Source organism: Xenopus laevis, chromosome 8L (genome assembly GCF_017654675.1).
Source record: "Xenopus laevis strain J_2021 chromosome 8L, Xenopus_laevis_v10.1, whole genome shotgun sequence".
Lineage (NCBI taxonomy): Eukaryota > Metazoa > Chordata > Amphibia > Anura > Pipidae > Xenopus > Xenopus laevis.
In genome coordinates, this window is record NC_054385.1 from 77,379,148 (window position 1) to 77,401,121 (window position 21,974).

The 21,974-nt window shown below is 38.5% G+C and overlaps 1 protein-coding gene across 2 annotated transcripts in view; it reads right to left on the reverse strand.

Moving 5' to 3' along the window:
- foxn3.L (forkhead box N3 L homeolog) overlaps nucleotides 1–18,936 on the reverse strand; it is a 163,289-nt gene extending 144,353 nt beyond the window's left edge. Inside the window, exons 1-2 of one of the 2 annotated variants that reach the window (XM_041571876.1) lie at nucleotides 18,803–18,936; nucleotides 7,245–7,371 (exon numbers count right to left, since the gene is read on the reverse strand). The gene's annotated coding sequence lies outside the window, so the exon portion shown is untranslated. The remainder of the gene's footprint in view (nucleotides 1–7,244; nucleotides 7,372–18,802) is intronic. The other variant, XM_041571875.1, reaches the window with a different exon arrangement.
- Between the last annotated feature and the right edge of the window lie 3,038 nt (nucleotides 18,937–21,974).

The window sequence follows — 21,974 nt, forward strand, 5'->3', positions numbered from 1 at the left end:
GCATTAAAGTTGTAAGAAAAGCTGGCGACTTTTCTTTTTTTAAAGTGGGATTGCCTTGGTCCGAACTATTAAAGATTTATGTGTGATTTTTTTTTTAACTAACTTGAGGGGTTGCCACATTTGTTTAAGGGTGATATTATGTCTAGTGCATTAGAGGATCTCTTCTGTCTTTATTATGGCTCATTGGACATGTGTTTGAAAAAGTGGCAACATCAAGCATTTGCACCAACATGATTAATAAAGACGTCTATACGGCTTTTAGGTACCCGCCCTATTGCTAACGAAGATTCGCTAGGCAGAAATAAACGCTAGAGAAAATTCCTATGAAATGCTCCCCCAGCCGAAGTAACACTAGGAAAATTTGCCAGCGTTCAGCTGCTGAGATGCAACTTTGCATTTTAGTGAATTGGTGTAGTGATAACGAATTTGCGCCTGACGAAGTGGTGCGGAGTGTGGCAAATTGGTCGCTAGTGAAAATTTGCCCTTTAGTGAATTTGCTCCATAGACCCCATTTTATCCAAAAAATCTATGTAATAATAACACAGTTCCCTGTACTTGATCCAAACTAAGATATAATTAATCTTTATTGGAAGCAAAACCAGCCTATTGGGTTTATTTAATGTTTACAGGATTTTCTAGTAGACTTAAGGTATGAAGATTCAAACTACGGAAAGATCTGTTATCCGGAAATCCCCAGGACTCAAGCATTCTGGATAACAGGTCCCATACCTGTATTTAATTCCTACACATATTGTTAAAGTGGCTCTTTAATTTGTCCTTGCCTTAAGAAGATTTGGGGAGATTTAGTCGCCCGTTAATAAATCGCCTTTTCTTCTCCCCGAACTGCCTCCCCGTTGGCTAGAGTCTGAATCGCCGGCAGGATGGCACTCGGAGCGCTTCGTTTTCCGAAGTTGCCTCACAAGGAAACTTCGGACGGCTTCGGAAATTGAAGCACTCCGAGTGCCAATCCGCCAGCGATTTAGACTCTAGGTGGCTGAAAGGCAGTTCGGGGAGATTAATCGCCCAAAGAAGAGGCGATTTGTCGCCAGGCGATTAATCTCCCCTAATCTCCACGTGTGTCTCTGTCCTTAGTAGTCATGCTTCTTGACTAACAATGCATGCCTTACTAAAGGGTTCTTGACTGAATTTTCACATACCTTGACATATTAGTCTTGGACGTGCAAATGTAAATGCTTACTTAAAAGGGGACGTTTGTAGAATTAATTTAAAGTATTTTTTTTTAAATGCAGAGACATTTGCTGTTGTTATTAGTTTATTTGATAGGTGTTCTCACTAATTTTACATCTAGAGTGTTTTATCTGGTTGGTGGGATCAGCAGAGGCACAAACATGAGTCATTCTGCAATTTCTGTGGGCAGCTTTTTATTAAGCCTATTCTTTATTACATATTTGGAAAAGCAAAAACAAAACCCTGTTTGCATAAGCAGTTAATCCCCATCAATATTTTGGTGAGCCAGCCTTTACTGTGTACTATTTAAAGTGTTTTGGGTGAAATAACCAGTTTGCACAACATTTTGGCGAGAACTGGGATTAGTGTGTGCACCTCAATCTTCAAGCAGTGCAATAGATTTTCAGTAGGGCTATGATTGTAGGGCATCCACCATTGTGTTCTTGAGCCAATCCATTGGTACTTTGGTTTTGTGTCTGGCATAAATGTTCTGCTGAAAAACACCAAGGGGGTTACTTATCAGAAATGAAGTTCAAGTGGCTGGAAACCTAATGTTTAGAGATTGTTCCTGGTTTTCATTCCTTATAATTGTAAATGCCCTTGGTTTTAATACTTAAACGGCACATAAGAATTTCAGCTCTCATAGGCTCAGTTTTTGGTGCATATTCTTACTTTATAAATTACAGTTTAGTAATAACTATGCACTTTGTCACATACATGCTTTGTGGAACATTAGACTGTAAGCTTTATGGGGGAGGACCTCCTTCCTACTGTGCCTCTTACCATACAAACTTAATGTATGTATATTCTTATTAATAATTGTACTTATTAATTATTCTTCTTTTCTACATTGTAACCCAGTACCTTTTCTCAGTCAAAACTCAAAAAATTTTCGGGTTAAAAATAAACAAAATCTCGATATTTTTCAGGGTTACAAAAAAAATAATAATTTTCAAGATTTATTATACCCTAAAGATAGAAATAGCTTGAATCTGAAAATACTCCAACTAAAACCTGTCGAGGTCAGGTAGAAGTCAATGGCAGAGGTCCCTTGAACATTTGAAGATGTGATGTCCGAGTTTTTTTCAGTAAGTTTTGCTAAAAAACTAAATTGCTTAGAGCAATTCGGGGGACCTGTCACCTAAAAAAAATAATTCCAAATCCTTGCTTATCATGTTAAATAAACTTCAATTACACTATGTGACTTATATAAATCTTGTTTCCTGTGTGGACACTGTTATTAAGACAAGTCTTGCATCAGCTCAAAATCTTGTTTGTGCACCAGAATGGGTGACCTGATGTCCATCCCCATGCCCTGGCTACACAATTAAATGGTAGAGAGAAAAGGGGGAATGTGTGGAGAGCAGTGACATCTAGGAAGTGCTGAATGGAAACTGAAAGTAATTGCCTGCCCCGCCTCTATGCCTAAGGTATAGAGGAGGGGCAGGCAATATTTGATTGACAGATTTTTAAAATGCGTTTACACCGGTTATGAATGCTAATATAAAAAAAGAATTTGGATTTCATGTTTAAGTTGAAAACTACTTTTATTATACAGCTTTTTATGTCCGGGTGACAGGACCACTTTAATTCGAGTTTTCAGGTTGTTCACTGGGCTTTTCCATTCAAGTTTTTTTTCTTAAATCGGAAAATATTCGAGTTGTGAGTTCATTTTAGGTATAAAAAATCTCACAAACCACTAAAACATGATCTTTTAGCATGTGTAAAGGAGAAGTGACTAATACAAATAATTTAACCTAATATTTGTGCTGGAAAATTAGCATGTTGTACAACTCAAGCATGCTATGGCATAAACTATAGTTTTATTGGAGTACCATAAGCCCCACATCTCTACCATAGTGTTTCCTCTAAAGCAGCACAAATCAGATAACCGAGCACTAATATATATATAGAGAGAGAGAGAGAGAGAGAGAGAGAGAGAGAGAGAGAGAGAGAGAGAGAACAAAAGATGAGCCGCACTCACAGAACTTAAAAAATAAAAAATTGAATTATTTAAAAATATATATGACCAATAAATCAATTTTTGTGAGTGCGGCTCATCTTTTGTTCTCTATTTGGATTTCTCTGATTCTGCACCCAGGCATCTTTAACGCTGCTGTCGAGAGTGCCGGTATCTTTGTGCATCCGAATCCGAATCCTGCTGAAAAAGGCCGAATCCCGAACCGAATCCTGGATTCGGTGCATCCCTAATATATATATATATATAATACACAAAAGCCATGACTATCTTGTAAATTATATCCTTATAAACGGTGAGTACTGTTGTCATCAGTTATAAACGGTGAGTAGTGGTGTCATTTCTGTCACGACTCAATGAAACTTGTGTATTATAATAAATAAAGTATCCCCTGTTGCAAATATGAGGATATTATAAGATACCTCGGAGTTCCATGACCTGTATAAAAGCACAAGGCCGAATGTAGTCATGGAACTCCTCTGTAACTTGTAATATCCTTATAATTTAGTAGAGGGTGTACTTTATTCACTATATATCTATGTTATCCTTGAGAAAGAACACAATTGGTGTTCGAAAGTTGGATTTTTTTTAATAAATCTTGATTTTTTCACAAGTATTCCAATTGAGTGTGGTACTATGTCACTTTATTTACCAGCACCCGGGCAAGTTGCTAAACAAGTTTAGGGTGTGCTCCTCCATGCTTACATTCTTACTGCTGTGAGAATTTGTTAACAAACAAAGCCACAGTAAGGAAATATTATGCAAGTGCAAAACATGTGAAAACTAAGCCTAATCCTTTAACTTCCTTTAGTAATAAAAACAAGCAACTGACTGTTTCCTTCCCGTCAGGCCTTTTGATTACAGAAAAAAAACCCCAACAACAGGAAATCCTGAAGTAGTGGAGAATTTTGTCTCAGATCCTGTTCTGCGTACGACACTGCTTTCAGGAGTGCTGATACACTAAAGTACTGCATTGACATTCACAGTTTATGCCACACACAGCAGAATATGCAGTGCTAACACACCGATCTCCTAGATTGACTTAAAGGGATACTGTCATGGGAAAAAAATGTTTTTTTCAAAATGAATCAGTTAATAGTGCTGCTCCAGCAGAATTCTGCACTGGAATCCATTTCTCAAAACAGCAAACAGATTTTTGTACATTCAATTTTGACATGTGGCTAGACATAGTGTCAATTTCCCAGCTGCCCCCAGTCATGTGACTTGTGCTCTGATAAACTTCAATCACTCTTTACTGCTGTACTGCAAGTTGGAGTGATATCACCCCCTCCCTTTTCTCCCCAGCAGCCAAACAAAAGAACAATGGGAAGGTAACCAGATAGCAGCTCCCTAACACAAGATAACAGCTGCCTGGTAGATCTAAGAACAACACTCAATAGTAAAAACGCATGTCCCACTGAGACACATTCAGTTACATTGAGAAGGAAAAACAGCAGCCTACCAGAAAGCATTACTTTCCTGAAAAGCAGGCACAAGTCACATGACCAGGGGCAGCTGGAAAATTGACAAAATGTCTAGCCCCAAGTCAGATTTTAAAATTGAATATAAAAAAATCTGTTTGCTCTTTTGAGAAATGGATTTCAGTGCAGAATTCTGCTGGAGCAGCACTATTAACTGATTCATTTTGAAATTTTTTTTTTTCCCATGACAGTATCCCTTTAACTAAGATTTTATAATAAATGCAAAAGACTGGGTCTTTTCATGTTACTAGTAATGCCATTAAGGTAACTGCTGGACTGGCACTACTGGGGCGCTAATAACACCCTAAAGCAGGGGTGCCTCAACTTTTTGCAATGAGGGGCAGATTTGGTTAGGTGAAAATGTGACCATTCAGCCCGACATTCTTTGAACCATTAACATTTAATTACAGGAATCGAATAATCGTAGTAGTAATATTTGGGCACATTAGTGAAATGATCTGCCACTTGGTCTATATTGCTGCCTGTGTGTTGAAGGTGTCAGCAATAGACACATACTGGAACGTAGTTTACTGTATTGGCACGTCAGTACGTCTATTGACACCTTCAGCCCTAAAGAAGTGTTCGAAAACAGAGCGTCTCTACATGGCAGATCATTTCACTAATGTGCCTTAATATTACTACTATGGGATTCCAGATTGCACTGTGCTGGGGGGGGGGGGCTCATTATTATTAATTTCATGATGGAGGCTGAGGGCCAGTGTAAATTTGAAAACGGGCCGCTCTTTGGACATGCCTGCCCTAAAGTGCAATCAGATGGATTGAGTAAGTGCTTTACATGTGCAGACAAAATTGGCAAATTAGCCCAGCAACATGTCAACTGCAAAATCAGAACAAAAATAGTTCATGAACTTCTTCTTTCTTCAGTTTGTACTTGTGGATATTTACTAAATTTAGAGTGGATCATATTAATATTGATCTTTATGGTATACAGGCACAAAGCTGAGTCATGTGTTTCCAAAAGCACAAGTGCAGTAACCCACAGAAATCAAGGACCTTTCACTTTGACCAGCCTGGTATAACCTATACTAAAGTAAATATGTGATTGTTTGCCATCAGGGTCGACTGGCTCATTGGGGGCCCACCGGTTCCAAACTTCGGGGCCCCCTGCACATATGCCGCACGCCAGCACTCCATACCTCACATATTTTTCTTTTAGGGCCAGCCAATTGGGGGAGCGCATTTGGAACGGTGAGGGACCCATGAGACTCAGGGCCAACTGGGTTTTTCCCCAGTGTCCCGCCGGCCCAGTCTGACCCTGTTTGCCATACAGAATAAATCTGCATTTGTGCCCTGCTATGTGAAGTCAGGATGTAATATTGAGCATTATTTAAAGGGGTGTTTCACCTTTCAGTTAACTTTTAGTATGTTACAGTATGGAGAATTCTAAACAACCTTTCAACTGACCATCATTATTTATATTTTTTTAATTGTTTTTGCTTCTTCTTCTGACTCTTTTCAGCTTTCAAATGGGGGTCACTGACCTCATTCAATAAACAAATGCTCTGTAAAGCTACACATTTATTATTACACATATTTCTATTCAAGCCCTCTCGTATTCATATTCCAGTCTCTTATTCATATTAATACATAGTTGCTAGGGTAATTTAGACTCTAGCAACTAGATTGCTGAAATTGCGAACTGGAGAGCCACTGAATAAAAAGCCAAATAACTCAAAAACCACAAATAAAAACCAAATGCAATTTGTCTCAGACTATCACACTTTACATCATACTAAAAGTAACTCAAAAGTGACCCCTTTAAAGTCACAAGAATACTTGTTACTTACAATACTCCTGTATATTAATAACACTGTATAAACAAAGATATATCCACACTTAGTTTATTCTGCCCTTGTTCTCAGACCAGAAAAGAAATTAAAACCAGCTGCATGGTCAATGCTCTCCTTACTAAATGAATATGGGAAATAGAGAATATTTGGTCACAGTGCACATTGCTGAAGGTGTAACACTTGAATATGACAAAGTCTCATCCAGGCTGTAAAAATGAATACAGAAAAACATGTGAGTGAGCCTAATGGCGAATGGTGTACATCTTGTGTCATATAAAGGAAACTATGCGAAACACAGTTTTTAAAATCTCTGCAGGTTGGTGCTGATAGCACATATTTTAATTGGTTTATACAATATACATTAGCAACTGTAGTTATTTAACATTTATACATGTTTTATATAAATAAATGCAATTTAGTATACATATGTAAGTTATCTTACAATACAGATGTGCCTCCTGCACAGGAATGCAAAGCAAAACCTGGATTCACCATAACAGTTTCAAATGCAGGCTTAGCTTTAACCCTGTTACACCATGGGCTGACTAATGTTACTTAAATTTTATAGTAACACTGTTGCTAAGGTAAAAAAAATTGGATCACCCAAACCCACCCCCACTCGCTCAGTGGTCTCATAATACATGTATTTTCATTACACTAATAGTAGTAATAATAATATCAATAATAATAATAATGATAATACTAATTCAGGTGACAGCTATTGGAAAGGGCTACTGTAAAGATGCTCTATATGGACTATCATATGCAAGATCATGTGATGAATACCTCCCTACTGTCCAGTTTTTCGCAGGACAGTTCCGATTTAACAGCTCAGCCGTAGTTCTGGATTGTTATTGAAATGTCCCGAGTTTCCCTTTGATCTCCTTCACTGAACAGCCAGAAAAAGATGTTTCTAAAATATAATTAAATAAGCAGCTTTTAGCAGAGTCCAGATGACCGTGCATGTGCACTTACAAATACATTTGTAACTATTTAAGATAAGCAAATACACAATTGTAACAATTTAAGATAAGCAGGTCTCTTGGAGAAACTGTGACTTGCAGCTTAAAGGGCAATTCACCTTCATTAGCAAAACTGTACTAACACTTAAAACCTGACTCTAAACCCCCCCAGAAATGTGTTTACACATTCCATTACCTGCCAAATTTTGTAAAATGGATATTGTATTTATGGGTGTGGCCATAAAAAATTTCACCTATTTTTGTCTCTCTTGCTATTTTTTAAATGCTGAGGTATGGTGATGTAAAATTGGCTTTAACACCAAAATAGTCATCTATAAGGCAAGGCAAACTAGATGTATCCAATCACCATACTGACACACCAAGCCTCATCTATGAAGCAAGTGCAGCGTGTAAGGTGCAAAATGTGTACACAATCTACATTAATAGTTGACTCCTAGTTCCCATGGAAACAAGTCTTTAAGTCTCAGCCACTTCCTGTATCTAAATTTTGCAGCCAATTAACATTGATTATTGATATCTACATGTAGGCTTGCAACAACATCAATAGCAAGTCAAGGGCATTTATATTTCTATTCGATTTTACATTTCCTTAGAAAACACCTATTTTCACCTGTTCTTTTACAAACAACTATGAAAACTATGAAAAGCAAAACAAGGGTGTATTTCTTACAAATAACAATGAAAAAGCAACTTTAGCTCAGTAGTCTGCTCACTGACTTTGAAATCAAACAAAAGCTTACACATATAAACAAAAGGCTTTCTGTATATGTCTGCAGAATACCAAGCACAAAAGAGAATTTACTCATAGCCACAATCTCTTCACTTACCTATAAAACAACAAACTGTTTCATACTGATGAAATGTAAACTACAGTATTAGTATTATCTGAACTAGGGGATCCTAGATATTCATGGAACTATGGCTCAAATTTTCCAACAGTGAAACACAGTTTGTCAGAGGGATGATATGCCACTGTCTATTCATTCCTATGGGATTTTTCGGGGCATACACTTCAATGGTTAAAGTGAAAATTCTTCCTTTTATAAACACACCTCTAAATATCCCATAGAAATGTTGAGATGTGGCAAGCTCCGTTTTCACCCTTTAAAAATATGGCCCGTGTCTGATTGTCTCATACAGCAATGTTTTCAGATTAGTAATCTTTTTTTTTTTTTGAGCTAATGTGGTTTGAACCATAAAAAAAATCCCAAAAAATACAGAAGGGAGCTTTTCTGTAAAAAAGGACTATTGCTTCCCCCTTCCAGAATGCGGACCCTATCTTTCAGACAAAGAGGGAGAAATAAACCCTAAAAATGAATATGGCTAGAAATGCTGTATTTTTTACTGCTCTATAGCAGTAATGATCCAGGCAATCAAAGTTGTGCAGAGGGGGTCACAACTTTGAATGTTTTTAGGAGTGTCAATGACACTCACATGTAGTGTGCTCTGAGCAGATGTTGAGAAGCTAGGCTTAGTGATTGTTGCAAATCATCAAGCAGAAACTGACATTCGCCTGTCATATAAGCTGATACTACAGGGATGATTATTACATTCTGGTACAAATTGCGCTGGTTTCTGAGCTGTCATGTAATGTGAATTTGAATTAATTTAATTAATTATCATTTATATACAGTATTTTGTAAGTCTATCCCTATAAGAACACATTGGGGTATATTGGAATGCAAAGATATTTACTGATAAAGGTCTATGGTTATCTTGGCTCGGTACAGAACCCCAACACATAATGTTCAACATTTCTACAAAACTTCTTTTTTAAAGGAGTTGTTCACCTTTGAGTTAACTTTTAGTATGATGTAGAGTGATATTCTGAGACAATTTACAGTTGGTTTTAATTTTTGTGGTTTTTGAGTTATTTAGCTTTATATTCAGCAGCTCTCCAGTTTGCTGTTTCAGCAACCTGGTTGCTAGGGTGCAAATGACCATAGCAACTATGCATTGGTTTGAATACGAGACTGGAATATGAATATGATTGGCCTTAATAAAAAACCGAGTAATAAAATGTAGCAATAATAATATTTGTAACCTTAGATACCATTTGTTTTTAGATGGAGTCATTGACCCCCATTTGAAAAGCTGGAAAGAGTCAGAAGAAGAAGGCAAATTATTAAAATAAATAAATAAATAAATAATGAAGACCAATTGGCAAATTGCTTAGATTGGCCATTCTATAACATTATAAAAGTTGACAGAAAGGTCAACAACCCCTTACAGTTTTAGTTCTCCTTTAAGTAAACAGGACTCAGGTATATCCTTTAATAAAGGCTTGTTCATTCTGCTTAAAGGAGAAGGAAAGGTTAAAACTAAGTAAGCCTTATCAGAAAGGTCTATCTAAATATACCAGTAAACCCCCAAAGTAATGTTGCTCTGAGTCCTCTGTCAAAAGAAACACAGCATTTCTTTCCTTCTATTGTGTACACATGGGCTTCTGTATCAGACTTCCTGCCTTCAGCTTAAACCTCATTGCCCTGGGCAAGAGCATGCTCAGTTTGCTCCTCTTCCCCCACCCCCTCCCTTCTCTGCTGTAATCTGAGCCCAGAGCAGGGAGAGACTCAGGCAGGAAGTGATGTCACACCATGTTAATGCTGCAGCTCCTATCCTAACCAAACAGAGAGTTTCTAGAGCTTTTTACTCAGGTATGGTAAAACATTCTACAGAATAAATAAAGCATTCTAGCTTGTACTATTGCAGCTAATCTATTGGCAATAAAATGCCTCCGTAGCTTTCCTTCTCCTTTAAGGGGGTTGTTCACCTTTAAATTACCTTTTAGTATGATGTAAAGGGTGATATTCTGAGAGAATTTGCAATTGGTTTTCATTTTTTTTATATTTTTTTTTATTTAATTAGCTTTTTATTCAGCAGCTCTCCAGTTTGCAGTTTCAGCCATCAGGTTGCTAGGGCCCAAATTACCCTAGTAACCATGCACTGATTTAAATAAGAGACTGGTAAATGAATAGGGGAGGGTCTGTGTAGAAAGATGAGTAATAAAAAGTAGCAATAACAATAAATGTGTAGCCTTGTAGAGCATTTTTTATGGATGGGTTCAGTGACCCCCATTTGAAAGCTGGAAAGAGTCAGAAGAAGAAGGCAAATAATTCAAAAACTATAAAAAAATAAATAATGAAGACCAATTCAAAAGTTGTTTAGAATTGGCCATTTTATAGTATACTAAAAATTAACTTAAAGGTAAACCATCCCTTAACATTAATTCTAACAGGAAGATCTTTAACATGTTACAGATTACTTTCACCTTCTAACATTTCTTTAAATGCTACAAACCTCTGTAATGGCAATTTATGTGACATATATTAGGTATCTGCTACGCATCTGATGCAGGTCCTTATTGTTGCAAGTAGGGTACTAAAAAAACTTAACACTGAAATACATGTTTTTATATTGATTTGCATTTATATATTGATACATTAAAAACATAGAGCTACAGATTGCCAGTTAGATTGCCACATTCATCTCAGTCTTGGAGAAGTGATTCTGTGGTCTAGTTGCAATATTAGTCTTGATGGTTTGGTGTTTTATAAATTGCAGCATGAAGAAATAGCCTTTATAGTTGTTCCTTTACATCTACTTTACCAATCCTCAATAGTAGGGATGCACCGAATCCAGGATTCGGTTCGGGATTCGGCTTTTTTCAGCAGGATTCGGATTCAGCCGAATCCTTCTGTCCGGCCGAACCGAATCCGAATCCTAATTTGCATATGCAAATTAGGGGCGGGGAGGGAAATTGCGTGACTTTTTGTCAGAAAACAAGGAAGTAAAAAATGTTTTCCCCTTCCCACCCCTAATTGCATATGCAAATTAGGGGCGGGGAGGGAAATTGCGTGACTTTTTGTCAGAAAACAAGGAAGTAAAAAATGTTTTCCCCTTCCCACCCCTAATTGCATATGCAAATTAGTGTTCGGATTCGGTTTGGTATTCGGCCGAATCCTTCGTGAAGGATTCGGGGGTTCGGCCGAATCCAAAAAAGTGGATTCGGTGCATCCCTACTCAAAAGGTCACTGGCCAAGAGCTGTTGATGTTGAATATGCTGGATGCACCAGGAACAAAATGCAAGTCATGCCCCTCACAGAATTACTTGTGATCTAATAAATACTTCCAGCCCACAGCAAGAACATCTATCTTGCAAGTATTAGTGTCAGGGCAGTTGCAATTTCTGCGGTAGAAGCCTAGGAAGTACAGACAACTATTAAAAGTTGACACAGTGTCAAATGCTGAAATGGGTCATTGTCCTATGAGCCTTGAGACTACCACACCCGCATGTGGTTAACCACAGTAATACAGTCACTGGTGTGAAAAACATTATTAAAAGTTTCTTTAGTGGAAACCTAATTACTTATGTAGGCAAAATATAAAAAGGTCAGTTTATACTTCTGCCTAAACAAGTGTGTAAGGTTTATTTATATTCTGGTATACAAAAGGGTCATTTACGACTGCAAAGGACAGTTCTGGTCATGCAACTTTAAAGGGGACCTGTCACACAGACATAAAAAGCTGTATAATAAAAGTCCTTTTCAAATTAAACATGAAATCCAAACTTTATTTTTTATTAAAGCATTCATAGCTATTGTAAACTAATTTAAAAATCTCAGCTGTCAATCAAATATTGTCTGCCCCTCCTCTATGCCTAAGGCTTTCACTTTCCATTCAGCACTTCCCTCTCATTACCATTTAATTGTGTAGCCAGTGCATGAGGATGGACATCAGGTCCCCCCATTCTGGTGCACAAACAAGATTATAAGATGATGCAAGGATTGCCTTAATAACTGTGTCCACAAAATGGCTCCAGCCTGCTTGCTATAATTATGAAGTCCCAGACCAAAGAAAACAAGATTCAAATAATTTATACATTGTAATTAAAGTTCACTTTGCTTGACTAACGTGATAAAATAGGATTTGGAATTTTTTTAATGTGACAGGTCCCCTTTAAGCACAGTGGTTGTGTGAAAAATGAAATTATTTAAAAGTACTTATGTTTAAAGCTGCTTCTTGTACTTTTGCATGATTGTGCACAGTCCGCTACATACTTGCCACCTCCTCTTGCAAAATGCACACAATGCACCTATTGATGTAGGGAGACCCTGAAGTTTAAACCAACCTTTGAAGGTGGTAGTAGCTCCTTGGGTTCCCACAGTGGCCTGTGTAAATTGACATTGCAAACTTGGGTCTAAAGAATCAGGTACAATCATTTTAACAGCAACTGATGGCAACAACCGAAAACTCAAGATGCATCATATGAACCTCCCCTTTAAGGTCACAATGATGCTGGTTTTATGGGCGAAAGTGATACATTGTGCACTTTTCACACTGAACCTATAAATAAGCCATTAGGTTTTCTCATCATGCCAACAAGCTGCAGCAATCACCTGTGTTTTTTTTTACAATTGCAGGTCTGGGGGAATCTGTGCAACTTCCAATGGAAATGTCAATGGGAAGCCACTTAGAGATTTAACAGACATTATAAACAATTATTAATTTATTGAGAAAGCCTGGTCAAGTAAATGATGATCTCCAATGACAGCTTTAAACATTTTAAATTGTTTGTACACTATATATGGATAGCTTTAATAACTGTACATAGAAATCAAAACAGAAATATTTTAAAAAGATACATTTTGGGATGAGAGTTCCCTTTAATACAAGACACTAGAAGACTTACTATTGCTTCTTGTGATTGTACTATAATCCAGGGGTAGACCTCTACTTCAGTAGAGAAGATAAAGAAGTGATCCCATTGATTATCTATAACTATACTGACAAATGTTTCGCAAAGCAAACTACGTAATTTATGACTCAGTTCAAATAACATGTGTGATCAGCACTTTGTATCCCTGGAGAGTATAAGAAATCGACATCAGGGTTGTCACAGTCTTGTGCTTCATGAACTCTCAGGACTCCCAAACAGCTGATACTGGAAGCTCTCCCCTCATTCACAAAGCCAAAAAGCCTGTCAATTCAGTATCCCTGCTCTGAAGGATGTACAATAAATTGCTGCCTCTGTATACTTTGAACATATATTCAGTATTTTACCTGCACCTGCGATGCTCTTGACCTCCATTCCCATTATAAGTATAGGCCCTGCTTTTGCACACATTCACAGTGCTTAAAACCCCCATGCATGGAAAACATTTTACAGACAAATATAAATGCCTTGCATGTACATATTCCAAGTAGTAGAAGAAAGATTTTACAGTGTTGATGCCTAGACTACAAACAAATAAATGATGAATTTAGCAATAAAGATAAAATATTGGTAACATAGCTGCATAAACACCTTTCTGTATATTTTGGAGCACAAATCATTCACATATATAGGAATTGAAGTTTAAGTTTAGAGTCGGACTTTAGAGACGGCTATTTTGCTCTACTGAAAGGCACCTAGATTGGACGGTTATTGTTCAATGCGGTTATTCAGACAAACGACTGGTCCAGTTACTCAAGATGTTTGTTGTTAGAGTTCAAAGACTGACCAGAATTCATTGTGAGAGGCACAGCTAACCTGAACAGTCTACAGTTGGCCTTTCTTTTACAGTCATTTCTAGTTTAGCTTTACTGATGTCATTCAGGGAAACTAATGAATAGCCTGAAAACAGTGAAAGTAGCTTGAATATTTAAAGAAAAAAACACCACCCATCTCGCCTAACTTGCCCAAACTGTGTCATAGAGATTAGGTTAAGAAGGCCTATTCTTTCTCAACAGAACATATAAAAATATTGTCATCCATCATCTTGCTATAATTCTAGGAAAACCTAGGGCAGCAAATATGCATTTACCCTAAATCTCACTAGGCTTTGTCCCATAATTTGGGACCCTCTAATAATTGAAAATGGAACATTAAAAGTTTTCACTACTCATTCTGCCCATGCAGATAATCTCCAAGAAGCATCTTAATTAATTTTTGCATTTGTGCTTTGACACTGTTTGCAGCAAACACCAAGTTTTTTGCTGAAATATGTGCAAATGAAAGATGTAATGCTAAGCAACTTTCCAAAATATATTTAATAGTGTACATGCAGGCCTGGATTTGCGGCAAGTCCGCATAGGCCCGGGCCTAGGGCGGCAAAAAAATAGGGGCGGCATGCCGCCCAGCCAGACTATGGGGACGCGTGCGGCCGCATTCAATTACAGCAGCTGCGCCGGCGTTTTTTCGCCGGCGCGCTGGGAAGGGGAGGTGAGGTGGGCGCTAGGACCACGCGGCCGCCTGGTCGGACCGCGCGGCCTAGGGGCGCCCCACATTGAAATCCGGCGCTGTGTACATGTTATTGCTTCAAAACAGTCTATTTATCCATTAGTGTTCTCCAGGTCTGACTCTTAAAAACTGTGAGTAGTTAGGTCTCATCCATATCTGTAAAATCAGCTAGCTTGAAACATTGTTTCAGGAGTCAGAGCCAGAAGTGTAGAGACTATAAACAGTCAAAAAGATACTTTCAGTTGCCTTAACATTTACAAATATGTATAAAACCTCTGGAAAATGTATAAAGGGGGGACCCCTTTAATCAGTATTTCTAAATAATGCTTAGATTTAAAAACAACCAAAATGACAGTTGGTGTACCAGAAGGAAACATACTCAGACTAGAAAAAAACACAAAGCTGTGATGTCAGCTGTGCTGTGGGTTAATAAACCCTCGAATTCGACCCTCAAAGTAAAATCCTTCGAATTCGAAGGATTTAGCGCAAATGCTTAGATCATTTGATCGAATAAAAATCGTTCGACCAAAAGATAAAATCCTTCAAATTGAACTATTTGACCGATTTTAAGCGATCGATCGATTTATACGATCAAAAAAAGCTGGGGAAGGTCCCCATAGGCTAACATTGCAGCTGGGTAGGATTAAAGTGCGAAGTATGAAGTCGAAGTTTTTTTTAATTAGACAGTACTTCGACTTCGAATGGTCGAACGATTTTTACTTGGAATCGTTTGAATCATTCGATTCAATAGAATTCGATCGAATTTAACCCATTCGATGGTCGAAGTACCCAAAAAAATACTTTTGAAATTCCAATTTTTTTACATTCGAATTCTTCACTCGAGCTTAGTAAATCTGCCCCTACGAAAAGTAACTGTTATTAAATTACATTTCTGTGCACGCTCACATCAGCCATTTTTAGATTAGATGTTACTTAAACTGTTCCCCTCAGCTGATCCTGTGATGCTTGTTTGGTTCTACATATACCACAAACAACTAAGAAAAATATTGACTATATATTAAATACATATTAGCAACTTTATGCAGTAAATGCATATTCTATGTTCAAGACTGTTTTATGTATAACCTATGAATGTACTCCTTTACACAAGTATACATATCATTTATACAATCCTTTGCTAATCAACCCATTGATAGATTAGCTTGAAAGCATTTCTTTCTAATGTACATCAGGAATAACGATTAATAGATCAGCTATTGCGAGCAGACCCAAACAAGACTAAAAAAAAGCATGTGTCTGTTTCAAATCATAATGTACAGGCTCAGCAGTAAACAGAAAACAAGCAATTTAGTGCTGCAGCAGCTAATATCGATGTGCATTTGCTCTGTACACACAGGAAACTTGTTTGAAACCCCTTACGAGCTGCTGCTTTGCAAGCTTGCAGTTGAAATGGTGACTATAAAACATAATTAGAATTTATTGAATTAACCATTGGCAAAAAACACATAAAGGTACACACCTTTATGTGTTTTTTGCCAATGGTTAATTCAATAAATTCTAATTATGTTTTATAGTCACCATTTCAACTGCAATTTCAACTGTGTGGTGGATTTGCAGTTTAACCCTTAAGGATTTTAGAGCAGCTCAAAGGTCTTGTAGACCAACCCATAATTATTATGTGAATTTTCAATGTGGACACACTCCAAATACGACTCCTTACTGGCCATATTTATCAAGTCCAAAATGGGACAGTAATTGCTTCCTATTATAGAATTAAATCATTCCACCAGAATGTTTGTCTTGTTAACTGTGCACAGAACAATCGCCTTGACTGTTACTGTAGTGTGTTGTTAAATGAGTCACAGTGTGTTTTTTTTCACATCTGATCTGACCATATTTTCTGATATAGTATAACATATTATATCAAATGGCAACATATTTTGCAATAAAAAGAGGGTACAATAATATATAAAGTAGAACAATACATGCCAGCCGCTTTGCTCCTTGTAGTCTTATAATGTTATAATACAGCTGTAATTGTGCTACACTGCAGCATAATTTTACTTTTTTCCTGTACACGTCTGGCAGCTCTTTTTGCAGTGGCATGCTTATACTGTGTGGCTGGAATGCACATGCTGATAAAGTCTCTACCTAGCACCTGCCCCAGACAATGTATTACAGACGTGTGTTCCAATTTATATGTTATATCAGTTGGGCATTAAGATACAGGTGGGCGTGATGCCTAAAATGTTTTTAAATTTCCCAAACATACAATGCAAGTAAGTTTTCAGCCAATAAGTGCCTGAACAGCACAAGTGCTCAAACTTTCAGTTTATTCTCACAGGAGAATGATGTTTTGACCCTGTGTTTGGGCCAGGCAAAATAGGCTGTGTTGCAATGGACTTTGGCCAATACTGTATTAATATATAGTGAATAAAGTACCCCCTCTTGTAAATTATAAGGATATTATAAGTTACCGAGGAGTTTCATGACCATATAAAAATAAAATATACGGGTCATGGAACTGTCATGTAACTTCTAATATCCTCATATTTTGCAACAGGGGGTACTTTATTTATTACAATACACAAATTTCAGTGAGTCATGTGACAGAAATGACATCAGAACTCACCGTTTATAACTGATGACATCATAACTCACCGTTTATAAGGATATCATTTACAAGATATTATAAGGTGATATAATAATAAGGTAATATTAAGGTGACCCAGAAGTCTAGAGAGATCGGAGAGGGGTCATGATTGATGTTCAGTGTAACATAAGCATGCAGTTTATCTATATCACTACTATATAAAACTATATAAAACTCTATTTGTATTCCCAGATCCACATACATAATAGACATTTGTGCTCAGTTGCAAAATATCACATAAGCCACACACAAGTGTCACCCAGATAAGGCTAAACTACAGTATGGTGGAAAAAATGGTTGCAACGTTGCAATGTTAATTATGTGCATCCTAAACTACTGAACCCTACTGTGTTTAATTCCAAGTTTATGTGTTTCATATTGTATATTCTAAAAGCCTTTAAAGGAACAGTTCAGTGTAAAAATAATAACTGGGTAAATAGATAAAATAAATAAAAAATGTTTCTAATATAGTTAGACAAAAATGTAATGTATAAATACTGGAGGGAGCGCATGTCTAACATAACAGAACAAAACTTCCTACTTTTCAGCTTTCTAACTCTGAGTTAGTCAAGTCAGCGACTTGTATGGGGGCCACATGGGACATAAATGTTCAGTGAGTTTGCAATTGATCCTTACAATGCAGCTCAGATTCAAAAGCAACAGTTATGATCCATGTGCCCCCCTCAAGTCAATGATTGGTTACTGCCTGGTAACAAATCAGAGGAAACCAAGAGAGCTGCAAAGCAGGAAGTAGTGTTCTGGCTATTATGTTAGACATCCAGTCACTCCAGCCTTTATACATTACATTTTTGGCTAACTAACTATATTAGAAAATTTTTTATTTTGCACAGCCTTTCTATTTACCCAGTTTTTTATTTTTATACTGAACAATACCTTTAAGTGAATTTGCATAGTTACGTCCATTCGCCAGAGCGCAACTTTGCCAGGCGAAAGGGAGTGAATTACCGCTAGAGTCTATCTCCTTCGGTAGCGAAGTTACGCTGGCGCCCGTTAGTAAATCAGTGAAGTAACGAAATGATGTCATGCTGGCGAATTTTCATGTACTTCAACCCTGTGAGCAGAATCTGCACTGTTACTCTGCTCGATGAACCTGAACCCGGTGAGCCTAGCTGTTGTGCTGTTACTGTGCTCTATGTACTGTAAGCCTTGCTGTTGTGCTGTTACTGTGCTATGTAAAGCATTTTAAGACTTGGTGCTGTGCTGTTACTGCATGACTATCATCCACAAATAGATTTTAGTTTACAGAAAGAGCATGAAGTGCACAGGAAGTGCTTTACAATCGTGTTGAGAAAGACACAAATAGATGCTAAAGTATCTGAGGGGGAGGTCCTAATCCAAAGAGCGGACATTCTAGTGCCCTGTGTGTCCCTACTACACACTGGTCGCTGGGCTGATTAGCTGCACGCTTGAGGTCACTGAAGGTTTGTTTACAATGTGTTTTCCAGCTCCACTCCCCACAGCTGCGCCTTCCTAGCAATCCTGTCCAATGACACCCGTACACACTTACCTTCTGTTTCTTTCCGTGCCGCCCTCTCTCGGGCATTAGCTGCTGCCTATATCCTCACGGTTATTCATGCCATCCTACAGCTCCCTGCTGTTCATGACCTGTGCCGAGTCTGTGCAGCCATAACAGCCTCTGCGTAGCAACTCACACACTCTCACTGCCAAACGACTCCACTACCTCCTGGGTCCTAGTGCTCCCTGTGTAACAGCAGAGCTGAAAGTATAACAGAGAGCTCATCCTCTCGCTTTGCCAACATTCACAAGTTCACCCAGGCCTGGATTTGTGGAAAGGCCACCTAGGCCCGGGCCTAGGGTGGCAAGTTTTTTAGGGGGCGGCATGCTGCCCAACCACACCCACATTGGTTCAGAAACACTGGGGATGCACTGGAGAAACAATCATTTTTTAAATTTCCCTTGCACAAATCCCCATTGCTCCAGTCGAGATGATAAAAATTTGCACGAATAAAGGGGAGGGGACAGGGTGATGAACGGCAGTGGGCCTAGGGGTGCCCACTATGTAAATTCGGCCCTGAGTTCACCAAAGGCAATGTTCAACACAGAAACAAAATATGTGTATCTGTGAAGATATACTTTACTTTAGCCTGTGGTTTGTGTGTATATTTATATATATATATATATATATATATATATATATATATATATATATATATATATATTTTTTTTTTTTTTTTTTTTTTTTAACAAAAAGAGCATTAACCCGTGAACCAGACCACTGCAACATCAATTCCACCATTCAAAAATTACTTTACTTTAAATGAAATTGTTTTGAAACTCCCCCATTTATGTTGTGATGGACTAGTATGCGTCAGTCTGCTGTTATTAAAGAAACAATATTATGAACTCCCTTGAGCTGATGGTTTGGGGCATGTGCACAAGAACGCTGTCCTGTATGGTGAGGCTACCCCATAACAACAGGGAACATCTCCATGTAATAACAGGGAAGCATCAGAAACTTTAGGGGCCCCATACGTTATTTATATGGACCCCTATGACCATGGCCAAGCACCTTGTGAGTGCTACACAAATGAACAACTGACAGGTACTGGTAAATTTTGCTTGAACAAATAAAGGTTGAACATATTGGATGTATTTTCTTTCAACCACAGCTACTATGATACAAACTCACTGTTCCCAAAGTTTAACGGCCCAATGCTCTTGCTATGGGCAAGAAAAAAATACAACATGCTGCATCTAAACAAATGCAATAAAATGCAAATGGAGTAAAACGAAAATTATAAGTACAATCAGACAGAATATAATGGAATCAAATAGCTTGTTTTTTAATTTATTACTGGTCAGCACAGTTTGTCCTCAGTTAAACCTACCTACCTGCCTGCCCGTCTCTCTACTCAATGTTGTCATTGCTTGATACATACGTTACCTACGTTTCTTTGAAAGCAACATACATTTTTGTATAAATTGCATATATTTCATTAAGTCTAGGGGGCCTTTGTATATCTGCATTACCATTGCTTGATATGCAAGCTTCTATGTAGGTTACATTAAAGGAGAAGGAAAATCATCCTGCACTTGGCAGTGCCAAATGTTAGGCACCCCCACGTTGTTGTTGTGATGGGCTCAGTGAATTTGCGAAAGTTATGCAAATTGAATACAAAGTTACACTAAAACTGCCCTGACTTGCCAAAAAACTTAAAGGAGAAAGAAAGTCTTTGTGTACCTGAAACCCTGGGCCGGTGCTCCTATCAGCAGAAAACTGCACCGACCTGGGTTTATTCCAGCGAGCACCACAGAGCGATCCTCTTCCAGCTTCATCTTTCTTCAAATTTCCGAACGAAATAGCCAACTTTTTAGTTAAAGTTCGGCTTTTCGTTCTACTGCACATACGCAGCCACGCGAAGAAAGAGGAAGCAGGAAGAAGATCTCTCCGTGGTGCTCACTGGAATAACCCCGGGCCGGTGCAGTTTTCTGCTCATAGGAGCACAGGCCCAGGGTTTCAGGAAAGTCAATACAATCACTTGGGGGTGCCTAACATTTGGCACCCCCAAGTGCAAAATGCACTCCTTTAAGTTTTTTGGCAAGTCAGGGCAGTTTTTTTGTAACTTTGTATTCAATTTGCATAACTTTCGCAAATTCGCTGAGCCCATCACAACAGCTCCCCCCTATCACCCCTCCCCGATGGAGGCCCTGTATAACAAAAATAAATGGTGCATAAATGCAGGGGTGCTGCTCCAATGGGGCAAATTGAGAAACTTGCCTCAGACGGCAGTGCCCCTCTGGTTACCAGGGGCTGCAAAATTCCTAATGAATAAAAGAGCTGAATTTCCAGTTTTCAAACTCTGCTCTGCACTAGCATCCTGGACTGCCCTGGACCCCCTTCAGTGCAAAAAGGTGAGTGCGCAGGGTGTTGGGGGGGGGTTTGGCAGCAGCAAGCCACTCAGGCGACAGAGGGGGCTGAATCACACCTGCATAAACGACGTTTTGTACAAAACGAAATGTCATTTTCAAAGTTATAAAATTCACTGTAACTTTCTCCTGTCATGGTTCAATTCCAACCTTTTTTGCATTGTTTCATCCAATCTTCATTTCACAACTCTTCCAGGTGCAGTTTCAGCAAATTATGGGGTACAAGTCCCAGTTTCTGCCTATACAATAATATGGGGTTGTGGAAGCACTCAAAAGGCTACGTTAAAGTATGTGTCACAGCCGGCACCCAATACCAGAACAGGTGCCAAGTACCCTGGTCTCGGCTCGGCTTCACCAGTAGTGTGACCACCGTTGGGCTTCGGGAGGAGCCCTCAGCTTACTTGGGTGCCACCTGGACTTAACGAGGGGTACAAGGCGAGATGTTCTGGCTAGCAGACAGGCTGGGTCGAGGCAGGCAGATAACAAGAAACGTCAAACAGGCAAAAGGGTCAAAACCGGGTGATCAATCAAGGGTTAAACTGTAGAGTAGTCGTAAGCAGGCAAGGTCAGGATTCAGAATTCAGAATAGTCAAAATAGCCAGGCAGGGGTCAAAACAGGAATCAGACAGGTTCAGACGGAATCAGACAATAGCACAAGGCTCAGGAGCACCAGGAATACAATCCTATCATGGGCAAATTACAAGCAGACACCCTGGGCTTTAAATACTATTTGAATTTCGCGCCTTTAAATCTCCAGGAGGCGCCTTTAAATCTCCAGGAGGCGCGTCGCG